The 12,005-nt window shown below is 44.8% G+C and overlaps 1 protein-coding gene across 6 annotated transcripts in view; it reads left to right on the forward strand.

Annotated features, from left to right (window-relative positions):
- Positions 1 to 12,005, forward strand: part of CHCHD6 (coiled-coil-helix-coiled-coil-helix domain containing 6) — a 241,115-nt gene that overhangs the window by 427 nt on the left and 228,683 nt on the right. The window contains exon 1 of one of the 6 annotated variants that reach the window (XM_032269238.1): positions 8 to 111. The exons of the other annotated variants lie outside the window; for them this stretch is intronic. The gene's annotated coding sequence lies outside the window, so the exon portion shown is untranslated. Of the gene's footprint in view, positions 1 to 7; positions 112 to 12,005 lie in introns of those variants that run through there. 6 annotated transcript variants of the gene reach the window in all.

The raw sequence follows: 12,005 nt of genomic DNA on the forward strand, positions 1-12,005 counted from the left end.
TGCGAGGCCGCCAGGACATGAGAGACGCCCAGGCCACGTCCCCTCTCCTGTCGGCTTAGTTTTTACTTCTCTTGAATTTGCGCCCAGCCTGGCAGCCCCGTGGCCCCCCAGGTGCGAGCCTCCGTTTCTGGGTACGCGGTGCTTCCCACTTGGGCTTTGCCTGGGGACTCCGCTCTCCCTCGCCTGTCTGTTCTCCACAGCACAGCTGCGGGGTCTGGAAAAATCTTAGCTCAGATCCGATCCCCTTCACTGCCTAAAATCCTCCGTGGGTTCCTAGCGTGCTTGGATGATGCCTTCCCTGGTTCCAAAGCTGGCTGGTGCCCGCCGACCTCTGGGACCGCATCTCGGACTATTTCCCTCTCATGGCACTCGCACCTCGTCCCCAGCCTCAGGACCGCAGTGTTTTCCTGGAGGCTGCTGCTGGCCCAGTATAGGGTCTGTAAGCCGGCTGTTTTCTCTCTTTCAGTTCTCCTTGCATCCTGCTTGCTCTTGTAATTCTTGTGTAGCCTAGATATCACCTGAGAATCCTTCCCTGACCACCCAATCTGAAGTAACCTTCCACACTGTCACAGATTTATTATTTTCATAGCACTCATTACAACGTGAAGCTTCTATTGATAGTTGTTTACTTGTTTATTGCGCTTCCCGCTAGAGTGTAAGCTTGTTGAGGCTAAGGTTTCTGTCTGATTGAAGACTGTACCAGAACCCAGAAGAATAAAAGCAGCTCTTATTCCAGTGTAGGGGCCATGCGTTGGACTAAACCCTTTATAAGGAACTGATTTAATTTTCAACAGCCCTATGAGAGCAGCAGAATTCTGTTAGCTCATAATTATACATTAAGGAGAACTGAGGCACTGAGAGGTGAAGGAACTGATCCAAAGCCATGTAAATAGCAAATGGGAGAGCTGGGATTGAAACAAGCCCACTCCAGGACCTATTGCTGTGCTCTGCCTCCTTCTACACCTGTGTCTACACCTGTGGATGCTTTGTAAGCAACTGTGGAGAGATGAAATGAATGAACCCAGTAGAAGGGACCAGCTTTAAATGAAATGCACGGAGCTGGGTGCAGGTGAATTAGTTAATTAAGGAGGAATTAGGGAGGTGGCTCAGAAAGACTTCAGGAGGTCTGGCAGGTGTTCATTAGCTGTGTGACCCTGAGTGAAAAACTCTTGAGCCTCAATGGCTACATTTAAAAAAAAAAATGGTTGTGTATGTATCCTAGGTACTGCCTAGGATAAGATGATGTCTGCGAAAGTGTTAAGGAAACACAGAGTGCTTTGTGGGGGCCTCTGTTCTTAGCCTAGCAGAGTACTTGGCACATTTGGTGCTTGCTAGGTGTCGTATAATTTTGTTGACCTCACTTGTGGCAAGGATTAAATGGGGAGGAGATGGCTTGTGTTGGAAGGCCGAGAGGAAGGAACCTGAATTGGAATTTAGAAAGATATGCTTGGGTCTGTTTGGGTGCTCCCACCCTTGTGATTTGGTCTCTTGTTTTGGGAAATGTTGGAAAGTTGAGTTTGGAGTCTTCAGAGGTTCAGGGGAGTGCCTTTGCTGGGGTACCGTCTTCCAAGTTGATTGGAAACTTCATCTTTTTTGAGTATTATATAAGACAAAAGTACATTTTATTTCTAGTTCTCTTAAATACTTTTGCAAAATATCAATTCTGTTTATTTAAAGATGGAGAATCAGGCTTAGAGAGGTTAAGGAATATGCCCAAGGTGTTAACCTGAGTAACTTCTGGGACTTTAATCCAGATGTTTTAGGTGCAAAAAACAACTTTTTCTCACTAATCTTCCCCCTCCCCATGATGTATATGCAAGGCAGCCTGAACATTTTGTGACAATACCTGTACCTGTCCTGACAGGATGCTGGTGCCCCACTTAGTTTTATCAGACTAGTAAAACTAGAAGGAACTTTGGTGACTACTTCCTTTTCCAGCTGGGCAAACCAATCCGAGAGGCTATGTGACTTGTCCAGAAGTGCCCAGTGAGATGCACAGCCCCATGTTATGAGAACCACATCCTTCCCTCTACTTGGGTTTGAAAGAGGAAGATTGAACAAAGGAGATGATGGTAGTGAAGTCTTATGGTGTAGGGGCTTTTTCTGTTAGCAAAGTTACTTGAGGGTTGAGGAATTCACCTTGTCTTTAGGCAAGGGAGTGAAAAAGATTGCCACATCAACAAAACAGTTGTCAAAGTGAACAAATCGGTTAATTTAATGGGCGGTAGATGCCAAAGAAGATCTGCCCCAGCTTCTTTAGATCAAGTTGAATATTCGTAATGACCATTTGTATTTAATTCCTGAGGCCTGGTCCTAGATAGTGTTCTAGTCCCTTTAAGATTAAGTGTTAGTGGCTGGGTATGGTGACTCATGCCTGTTTTGTTAGCACTTTGGGAGGCCAAGGTGGGCAGATCACCTGAGGTCAGGAGTTCAAGACCAGTCTGGCCAACATGGTGAAACCCTGTCTCTACCAAAAATAAAAAAGTTAGCCGGGTGTGGTGGCATGCACCTGTATAATCCAGCTACTTGGGAGGCTGAGGCAGGAGAATCCTTGAACCCAGGAGGCAGAGGTTGCAGTGAGCTGAGATTGCACCAGTGCCCTCTGCCTGGGTGACAGAGTGAGACTCTGTCTCAAAAAAAAAAAAAAAAAAAAAAAAAAGTGCTAGTTCTTGCTAGTTTACATAGTTATTTGCATAAATTCACAAAGTGTGTTCAAACCATAATTCCATGGATAGTAAAAGAAATTTAATTAATGCAAAATGCTGCAGTTGTATTCAACTCCAGTTTTCAGAGAAAACGTGTGAAATAGGTAAAGATTTTGTTTCAACCAGTACATTTAACCTCATCCTCCAGTGAGAGAAGGCACACATGGTAGTCACGTCCTGTGTGTGTCTGCTTTCCCTCTCCTCCATTTGGCGTTAGCCACTCTATTTGGTGATTTTGGTGATGTTGGTTGCTTCACCGTTCACCAGCCTTTTCCCCTTTCCCACCACTGAGCCCACCACTGCTCCAATCACTCCAGACTCATTACCCTCTCCTGGCTTGATTGACTTTACTATCATGCATTGCTCCCATGAGGCTGATTCTGAACCACAGCGGAGGGCAAGATCAGGAAGGATGTGGTCAGACACAGAAGTGAGTCTCCTAATGTGCCACTACCAGAGAGGCCCTGTGCCAGAGCACTGCACCTGCAGCTGTCAATTATTCCTTACCTCAGTGAATGTTCAGTGGCTTCATGTTACTGGTCTTGGCCTTGCTGAGACAATGAGGGACAAAGTGGAGGACGCTGTCATCATAGAGTCCTCAGCCCAGTGGAGAGAACTGACCAGAAAGGAAGAAACACAGGCAAAAGACTCAAAGAGCTTCAAGAGCTAAGGAGGAAACAAAAAGGGTGCAAAGGCTACTGGGGCTGCCTACTTGAGGTGGGATGGCCAGGCAGTGCCTCTCAGGAGGAGACGTTGACTGCGGCCTGAGCCAGCCGTATGAGGAATGTACATATTCACTCTGTGCTAAGCACTGTGCCCGCTGTATTCAGAGCATCACCCCAGAAATTCCACATGCTCACCTGTGAGAGGTCATTATCCCCATCTCAGAAGTGAGGAAACAGGTTCAGTGAGGCCAAGTAACCCAAGATCACAGAGCTAGAACCTCAGGGTTTCTGACTCCAAAGCCCACATGCTTGGCAGCCACAAGGAGGGTAGGATGCTTGAGGATGTGGCAGGTGGCGAGGCCAGACTCAGGGCCTGAATGCCAGGCAGGACTGTGAACATGTTATATTCTGGAGGCCACACTGCAGTTCTCTAGTCAGGAGCAGAGCTTTGGAAAGGTTTTATCTGGTGACGCTGATTTTTCTTTAAAATAAAAAAAACAGGTTTAAGCCACTTGCAATGGTGTGTTCCTGTAGTTCCAGCTATGCAGGAGGCTGAGGCAGAGGATCACCTGAGCCTGGTGGTTTGAGTCCAACATAGCAAGACCCCATCTCTTAAAAAAACAAAAAAAAATGTTATTGAAATGCACTTTATATATTATAAAATTCACCCATTTCAATGCTTTTTAGTAACTTTACAGAATTGGGCAACTGTCACCACAATCCAATTGTAGAGCATTTACAAGACCTAAAAAAAAGATGCCTTGGCCTGTTTGCAGTCACTCCCCATTCCCACTCCCAGTCCCAGGTAACCATTAATCCTCTTTCTCTATAAATTTACTTTTTCTGGACATTTCAGATAGTTACCCCTCAGTATCCATGGGTCATTGGTTCCAGGACCCCCATGGATACCAAAATCCTTGGATGCTTAAGTCCCTTATGGAATATGGTATATTTGCCTATAAACTACACATGTTGTCCTGTATACTTTAAATTACCTCCAGATTACTTAAAATACCCAAACAGTGTAAACATTATATAAATAGTTGTTACACTGCTTTTAAAGATTTGTATTTTTTATTGGTATATTATTTATTGTTTTTTTCCCCAAATATTTTCCATTGGATCCATGGATACAGAGGGCTGACTATAAATGATTCATGCATCTTTTATGTCTGGCTTCTTTCACTGAACAAGTGTTTTTGGTTGGTTCATTGATGATGTAGTATGTATCAGTAGTTCATCCTTTTTATTGCTGAATGGTATCCTGTTTTATATATATACTGCATTTGGCTTATTCAGTCACCAGTTGAGGGCATTTGAATTGTTTCTACTTCTTGGCTATTGTGAATAATGCTGCTATGAACATTTATGTATTATACCTTTTTTTGAAGACATATGTTTTTAGTTCTCATGGATAGATACCTGAGAGTGAATTTGCTGGGTCATTCAGTTTATGGATTTGATAAATTGTCAGGTTTAATTTTTAAAGAAACTGCTGAACTGTGTACTGAAGAAGCTATACCGTTTGAGATTTCTACCAGCAATATATGGGGTTCCAGTTTCTTCATGTCTTTACCAACACCTGTTATTATCTTTGATTCCAGCAATTCTAGTGGCTGTGAAATTGTATCTCGTGGTGGTTTGAATTTGCATTTCCCTAATAACTAATGATGTTGAGTGTCTCGTCATGTGCCTGTCTGTATATTTTCTTAGGTGAAAAGTATATGCAGATCTTTTGCCCATTTTTAGTTTATTTGTCTTTTTATTATTGAGCTATAAGATATCTTTGTGCATAGCAGGTGTGTATAGGTTATATGCAAATACTATGCCATTTTATAGAAGGAACTTAAGCATCCTCAGATATTGGTATCCACAGGGGTCCTGACACCAGTCCTCCATGGATACCAAAGGATGACTGTTCTCAATTCTGCCATTGTGGGGGAAAGCAGCCACAGACAATATGTTTAAGTGAATGGTTTTGACTGTGTTCTGATAAAACTTTATTTACAAAATCAAATGGTGGTTTGGCTTTGGCTCAAGCACCAGAGTTTGCTGAACCCTGATCTAAATTGATGTTTGCTTCATGAGACATCTTTTTTCTCCAGACTCTGTTGAAAAGATTATTTCCTCATTGAATTACCTTGTGAAGATCCATTGAACGTAAATGTAGGGGTTTATTTTTGGACTCGTCAGTTCTATTTTATGTCTGTCCTTATGCCGATACAATGCTGTCATGCCGATTATTGTAGCTTTCAAAATTGGGATGTGTAAGTCTTCTCGCTTTGTTATTTTTCAAGATTGTTTTATCTGTTCTGGGTCCTTTGCATTTCTGTATACATTTTAGGATAAGTGTCAACTTCTGCAAAAAAGCTGACAGGGATTTTGATAGGATTTGTGTTGAATTACTTCCAGGAGAATTGCTATTTTAGTGATATGGAGTCTGCCAATTAGTGAATATGAAATATCTCTCCAGTCATTAGATCTTTCTTAAGTTTTCTCAGCAGTGTTTTGTACCTTCAGTGTACAAGTCTTGTACTTCTTAAACGTATTCCCAAGTATTACTTTTGATGCTGTTGTGAATGAAGTCGTTTTCTTACTTTTATTTTTGGGCTCGTTGTTGCTTTATATAGAAATATAGTTGGTTTCTGTATATTGATCTTGTATCTTGCAGCCTCGTTAGACTCATTTATTTTAGTAGGGTTTTGTGTGTGTGTGTGTGTGTGTGTGTGTGTGTGTGTGTGCATGTGTGTATGTGTGTGTGTGTATTTCTTAGGCCTTTTAACAGGTAGGATTATGTTGTTGGCAAATAGACTGACTTTTTTTCCAGTCTGGATGCCCTTTTTCTTGCCCTCTTGCTTGGGCTAGAATCTCCAAATGTCCTTGCCTTGTTCCTGAACTCAGGGAGAAAGGATTCCGTCTTCCATCATTAAGTGTGTTAGGTGTAGGGTTTTCATAGATGCCCTTTATCAGATTGATAACTTTATCTTTCAGTAGTCATGGCCACTGCTTTCTCTCTGTCCGTATGTCCTGTTTTTCTTTTATAAGCCCTAGGAGGGCAAATCCTGGATTTCCATTGTAGTGTCTGCTTATTAGTATATACATGTTGGGTTACACACTTGGATTAATGAATTGACAGTCCTTCTCTAGCCAAGCTGGCGATCGTGCGGCAGCTGTGCATGAGAATCTTATTCTCCCAGGCTTTACCGCAGACCTGTTCTGGATGTGTGAGGAAGACTTCGTTTTCTGCCATGTGGTTGTCTGGTGAAATGCTTCTGAGCTTGCCTCCTTGATTGTTTCAGCTTGAACATGGATGTTCCTTATGATATGTTTTACATGATTACTTTTCCTGTTCTTTCTTTTGTTCCTGCTAGATGGTAACCTCTGTGCTTAGGATCCTGTTCACTCTAGAATGTCTGCTTTTTGGTAGCAGCATTCAACTTAGTTGACTTGCTTAAAGGCAGTGTGGTAAACAGAAGATCTGAGACCCAGGACTGATGCCCTGACACTTCAAAAGGATGAGTCTTTCTTCTTCAGTGCAAGATGGAGATATGATGTAGCATCTCCATGCACCCATTTAGCATAGACACTGCTAAGGGGTTGCATTATAGGTCTTCTCTGGTCTTCCTTCCATGGCTGTAAAGCTCACCTGGCTAACTGTTTGGATGAATGGAATTTGATGGAGCCCACATCAGGAATTGCCAGCTTGGAAAGCCAGAAAACAGGTGGCCAACTCCTCTACCGCTTTTCAATAAACAGTATCTGCTTTTGATTTCAAGTCCAGCAAATGTTGCTTGAGTACACACTGTGTGCTGGTTTCTGGGTTAGCTACTTTCATGTGTGTTACTCTGCTTGATGTTCCTAAATCCATCACATCTTCTGACAAGTGTTGAGGCATTAGAAAGCAAGGTAAGCAAATTCTGCAGGGAAGCACAGTACTTTAGGTCTCTCTACGTTTTCCACCTCAGCTGCTGAGGAGTGGAGGCTCATCTTAAAGACAGGATGGTTGAAGACCCAGACACCTGCATGTAGATTTCCCCTGGTGCCCTCCATTTTTCTGCCCTGGAGGTTCTGAAACTCATTGTACATGAGAATGACAGCAGGGCACGTCTACACAACCACACTGTACCTTAGGGACAGAAGGAATCACTCTCAAAGTTTATTTGAACTTCCTTTAAATTTTATCATAATAATAGTAATACAACTTAAATAGTGCAATAGTTAAAAGTTATTTCCAATTCTCACTTCAGCATATGACCCTCATCTATGATGATCTATGATGAAATTCCATTACATTCCTCCTTTCTTGTATCACAACACAATGTTGACATTCTCTCTATGTAAAAGATAAATCTATAAAATAATGTAAATGTAAGGTGATTGTTAATTGTAACCCTTATTAAGCTCATCTCGGACCAGTTCCCACATTTGGAAAGTAAAGGTGCTGCACTGGGAGGCAGCCTTAATCCTCCCAGGTTTCAAGTGCTGCCTTTCCCTCTATTGGAAGGGGTTGCTCCTGCTCTCCATGGTGGTACTGGTGTCCAGCATTGATGTCCGTCTCTGCCCTTCCTGTGTCTGGTAGGAGCTTCCAACCATTCCAAGCCCTCTGTCCCTTCTGCGCCCTGTCCCTGGCCATTCTCTTTCATCCTCATTCATGCACCGATGACTTCAGGATTCTAAATATCCAACCCAGAGCTTTCCAGATGTCTCTGCCAGAGCCCCGTGCATGTCCCATGCATACATTTAATTGACTATGTCCAAATGGAGCTCACCCGCATTTTTCCTCTAACCCCTTAAAGATGACCCTTGTCTCTTATGCTGTGAGTAGCTCTAGTACCCAGTCCCTCATCCAGAAAGCTGGCGGTCATCCACATTCCTCTCTTTCTCTACATTCATAACAAGTCTTGAGCTTTACCTTTCATCAGTTTCTCAGTTTTGTCCTCTCGTCCTTGTCCTTCCTACTGTCAGTTCAGGCCCACACTGTCTTCCCCTTGACCAACTGACAAATTGTTCATTATTAGCTTGCTTCCCACAAATCTATATTTTCTGGTGCTACCAGGGTAATTTTTTTTTAAAAGGTAAATTTTACTTTTGAACAGGTTTCCAGCAGATGGTCATTAAATGCAGACAGTTAAAAGGAGGTGGCCGGGGAAAAGCCCATCTTCCTTGAGCTGTGTTTCATCAGTCTTGCTCCTAGAGGCAGCCTGTGACCAGGTTCTTGTGTGCCAGGGACTGTTCAGAGTTGAGGCTAATTGTGTTGCATCGTTTCATATCTCCCCTTTGCCTCTCAGTTAAAGACACGTTTCTAGGCCTGGCTCACGAGGTCCTCCATGTGTGGGTGCCACTTTCTGCCTTCACTGCACCTCCCTGCAGGGACACTTGCCCCTGTGTGACCCTAAGCTGCTTCATGCATGTGTGACTGTGATTCTCCTCCCTTCCTTTGGCTGGCCAAGTGCAAGAGTTGCCTTCAGAAGGAGCCTTTGGTGGTGTCCCCTGCAGACTCTGTGCTCCCCTCCCAGGGCTTACCGCCCTGGGCTGAAATGATCTATTCCATGCTTACTCCCTTACTGCCCAGTGAGCAGGGACCACATCTTCTTCATCTCTCTGTCTCCAGCACCTAAGCCAGAGATTGGTACAAGTCAGTCAAATACTTGTAGGACAAAATTTTAAGCCACTGGCTCAGGTTTTCCAGTCTCAAACTGCGAGTCCAGAAACATAATGATATTGATTGGTTTTAAGTAATTGCCACTATTTAAAAGTTGGGAGGCTCTACATAAATTTGATTTTTAGCTTTTTTGGGGAAGAAACAGGAAGTGTGGCATTCTCATGTGGCAATGCTTTGTTGGAGTTGCGAGGTGGCTGTGCTCTTCAGGTGGCCATGCTCTTCAGGTGGCCGTGCACGCTTGTCACAGTTATACCATGGTATCCTTGCATGGTGCTTTCTAAATTTTATTTTAAAAAATCAGGCCTGTTTTATTTGTTTCCACCACCTGTCTGACTCCTGTGGGCATTTGTGTGTGCCACGCTTGGTGTAGGAGGTCTCTGAGGGCTCTTCTTATAATGCCTTTCTGGGATTGACATCTGTGGTGAGCAGCCGGTACATCTAATTTCAGCTCATAGAAAACCGAAGAGCTAGGGAACAAAATCTCCAAGGCAACAGCCTTAGGCAAGGGGGGTAATCTTTTTCAGATCACAGGGTTGAGCAGCACCTCTACAGAGATTGGGGTGTCGGGCATCGGGGTGTTGGGACCAGGAGCCAACAGGTCTAGCTTCCTAGAAGCTTGTTATTCTGGAACTGGCTGCATCGGCACTGCACTCTGCCTGCCTGTTGTAGACCTGGGCTGATTTGATCTCTTCCTCATTTTCTGGTGCCAGACACCCAGCAGGCCCTCAGAAAACACTGTGTTGAGTGGATGGAGCATGGCCATATAGGCCTGTCTTGGTTGCTGACCCACTGTGTAACTTTGGGAAGTCACTCTCTGCACCTCACTTTTTTTGTCCTCAGAGTGAGGATGATGACACCACTCCTGCCTGTGATGCCTTGCTTTGTGAAGTCTGTGAACTTTCAATGCAAAAATAATACTGAAACTGCTTCCCCACTGCTCTTTCCCAAATGTGCCTAGCTAGTTACATTTTTAAGGCTAAAAATGTGCTCACTTTCAGCTTGACATTCCACTAGTTTTTAAAGTAGGTTGTCTGTTTTGTGAGTATAGGGTTGCTCCTCCTGTCTGTCTCCTGGGGGCTCCAGAAAGCACTGTCGATGGGGAAGGGGGAACTGCAAATCATTCTATTGTTTCCCAGTCGTCCTTTCTATGAGAAGAGTTACTTGTCGCCTCAGAGCAGCTCCATGTTACTGCCTTTACTTGTGCAGAGGTCCCTGTTAAGTGTCCAGGGGTTTAGGTTTGAGTCTTGGCCATAGCATTTCCCATGTTCCACCTCCCTGGCTGTAGTTTCTTCATCTGTAAAATGGTGATCGCTGCACAGGGACTGCCCTTACCCGGAGCCTGGCATATGGAGTGTGCTCTAGGAACAGCAAGTCAGAGTTGTTTTTGTTATTAGTCTTGAATAGGCACCCGTATCATCACTCTTGGTGCAGTCTTTTCTAGCTGTGAGCTTTGTTGCCCACTTCTGGAGTGTGGGGAAATTACATTCTTTCTCTGGTCTGCCCATAGGCTGTCTTATGCTGGGGATTCCCCAAATCTTTCTAGAGAGGCAGGCTCTTGCAACTTCTTGTGCAACCTGTTTGCCTGTGGAACCGAGCTGCTTGGATGAACTTAAAACATGACACACACACACACAGCTCAATAATGTGGCTCAATAACGATGCCTACCACTTTCCCGCGAGCTAGACTCAGGGCCTTGCTATCAGTTTTCCCTCATCCCTGTTACTTCAGGAGTTTTTCTTCTTGCAGAATGCATCTTATTTTTAAATGCCAGCTGGTCACAATTTCTCATGAACCCTTGCAGAATTTTCCAAGGCCGTGGATACAAGTGTTCTCTTTCCCTTCTGTGAGTACAAATGAGATTACGCGGTTCTGTCCATTCCCTTTTCCTCTCACCTGTGCATGTAGTCAGGTGGTCTGAAGTAGTCTCACTTCCTTGGTGTCTTTTGTCTCTGTTCCCTCTCCGTCACTGCCGCAGCTGTCACACTTCTCACTGCTCTTCTTCCTGATTTGCACTGTTCTGGCGGTGTCTCTGCCACCAGCCCCTTCATGATCTCAGTCCTGCCTCCTGCTTTGCCAGACCTTCCTGTACAAAGAGAAGACCCAGACTGTGTCCCTGCTTACTGCCTTCATTGACTTCCAGTTTCAGCTTCCTTGACTTGCCACCCAAGGCCCACGACAGGAACCCCTCACACCTGATGTTTTCACGTGCCTACCAGACTGAGCCACAGCGTTCCTTGGTGCTCCCTCCCTTCTGTGCTTTTGCTCATGCTGCGCCTCTTTCTGGAATGCCACCCCCTGCTCACACCCCTTCTCCGCCATCGTCCCTTCAGGCCTGATTCAGGCCGTCTCCCTTCCAGCTGGAACTCGGGGTTCTGTTGTTGACTCTCCTGGGCCCTTAGCAGGGCTGCTCGTGTCCACTGCTCAGGGGCTTGTCTCCTCTCTGTATGTGCCTGTCTGTTCCACCCTGGTTGACTGTGAGCACTTTGAGTAGAAGAGTCACTGGTGTTGTATCTTTACATAATCCATCTCACTAGTGCTGTGTTATGGACTCAGGCCTCTAATAAATATTTAATTCATGTGGTTCACAAACATTTGAGTGTCTCCAGTGTGCTAGACACTGAAGATACAGCAGGAGCATCATGGAATCCCTGTGCCTGTGGAGCTGCTGTGCTGATGGAGTGAAGATAAAGAAGTGCTCGGGGTCTGTTGTGCCAGGTGATCATAGTGCTGCGAAGAAAGAAAAGCAGAGTAAGGGTAGGGGCGGTACTTGCAGAGGTGGGGTGGTTGGGGGGCTGGTTCCAGATGGGAGTTGGGGAAATGCATGCAGTCCCGTTTGAGGCTGAGCCTGCTGGGAGTTGGTTGGTTCCCTGGCCTTTCCACGGCAATCGTGGCCCCTCTGCTTTCTATTGCTTTAGCCTCTGTGGTGGTCATCCATTCCAGGGCCTGTTCTAGGTAGTTAGTGCTGCTTAGCA

The sequence above is a fragment of the Sapajus apella genome, unplaced genomic scaffold (genome assembly GCF_009761245.1).
Source record: "Sapajus apella isolate SASKATOON/1434 unplaced genomic scaffold, GSC_monkey_1.0 scaffold190, whole genome shotgun sequence".
In the NCBI taxonomy this organism is placed as follows: Eukaryota; Metazoa; Chordata; class Mammalia; order Primates; family Cebidae; genus Sapajus; species Sapajus apella.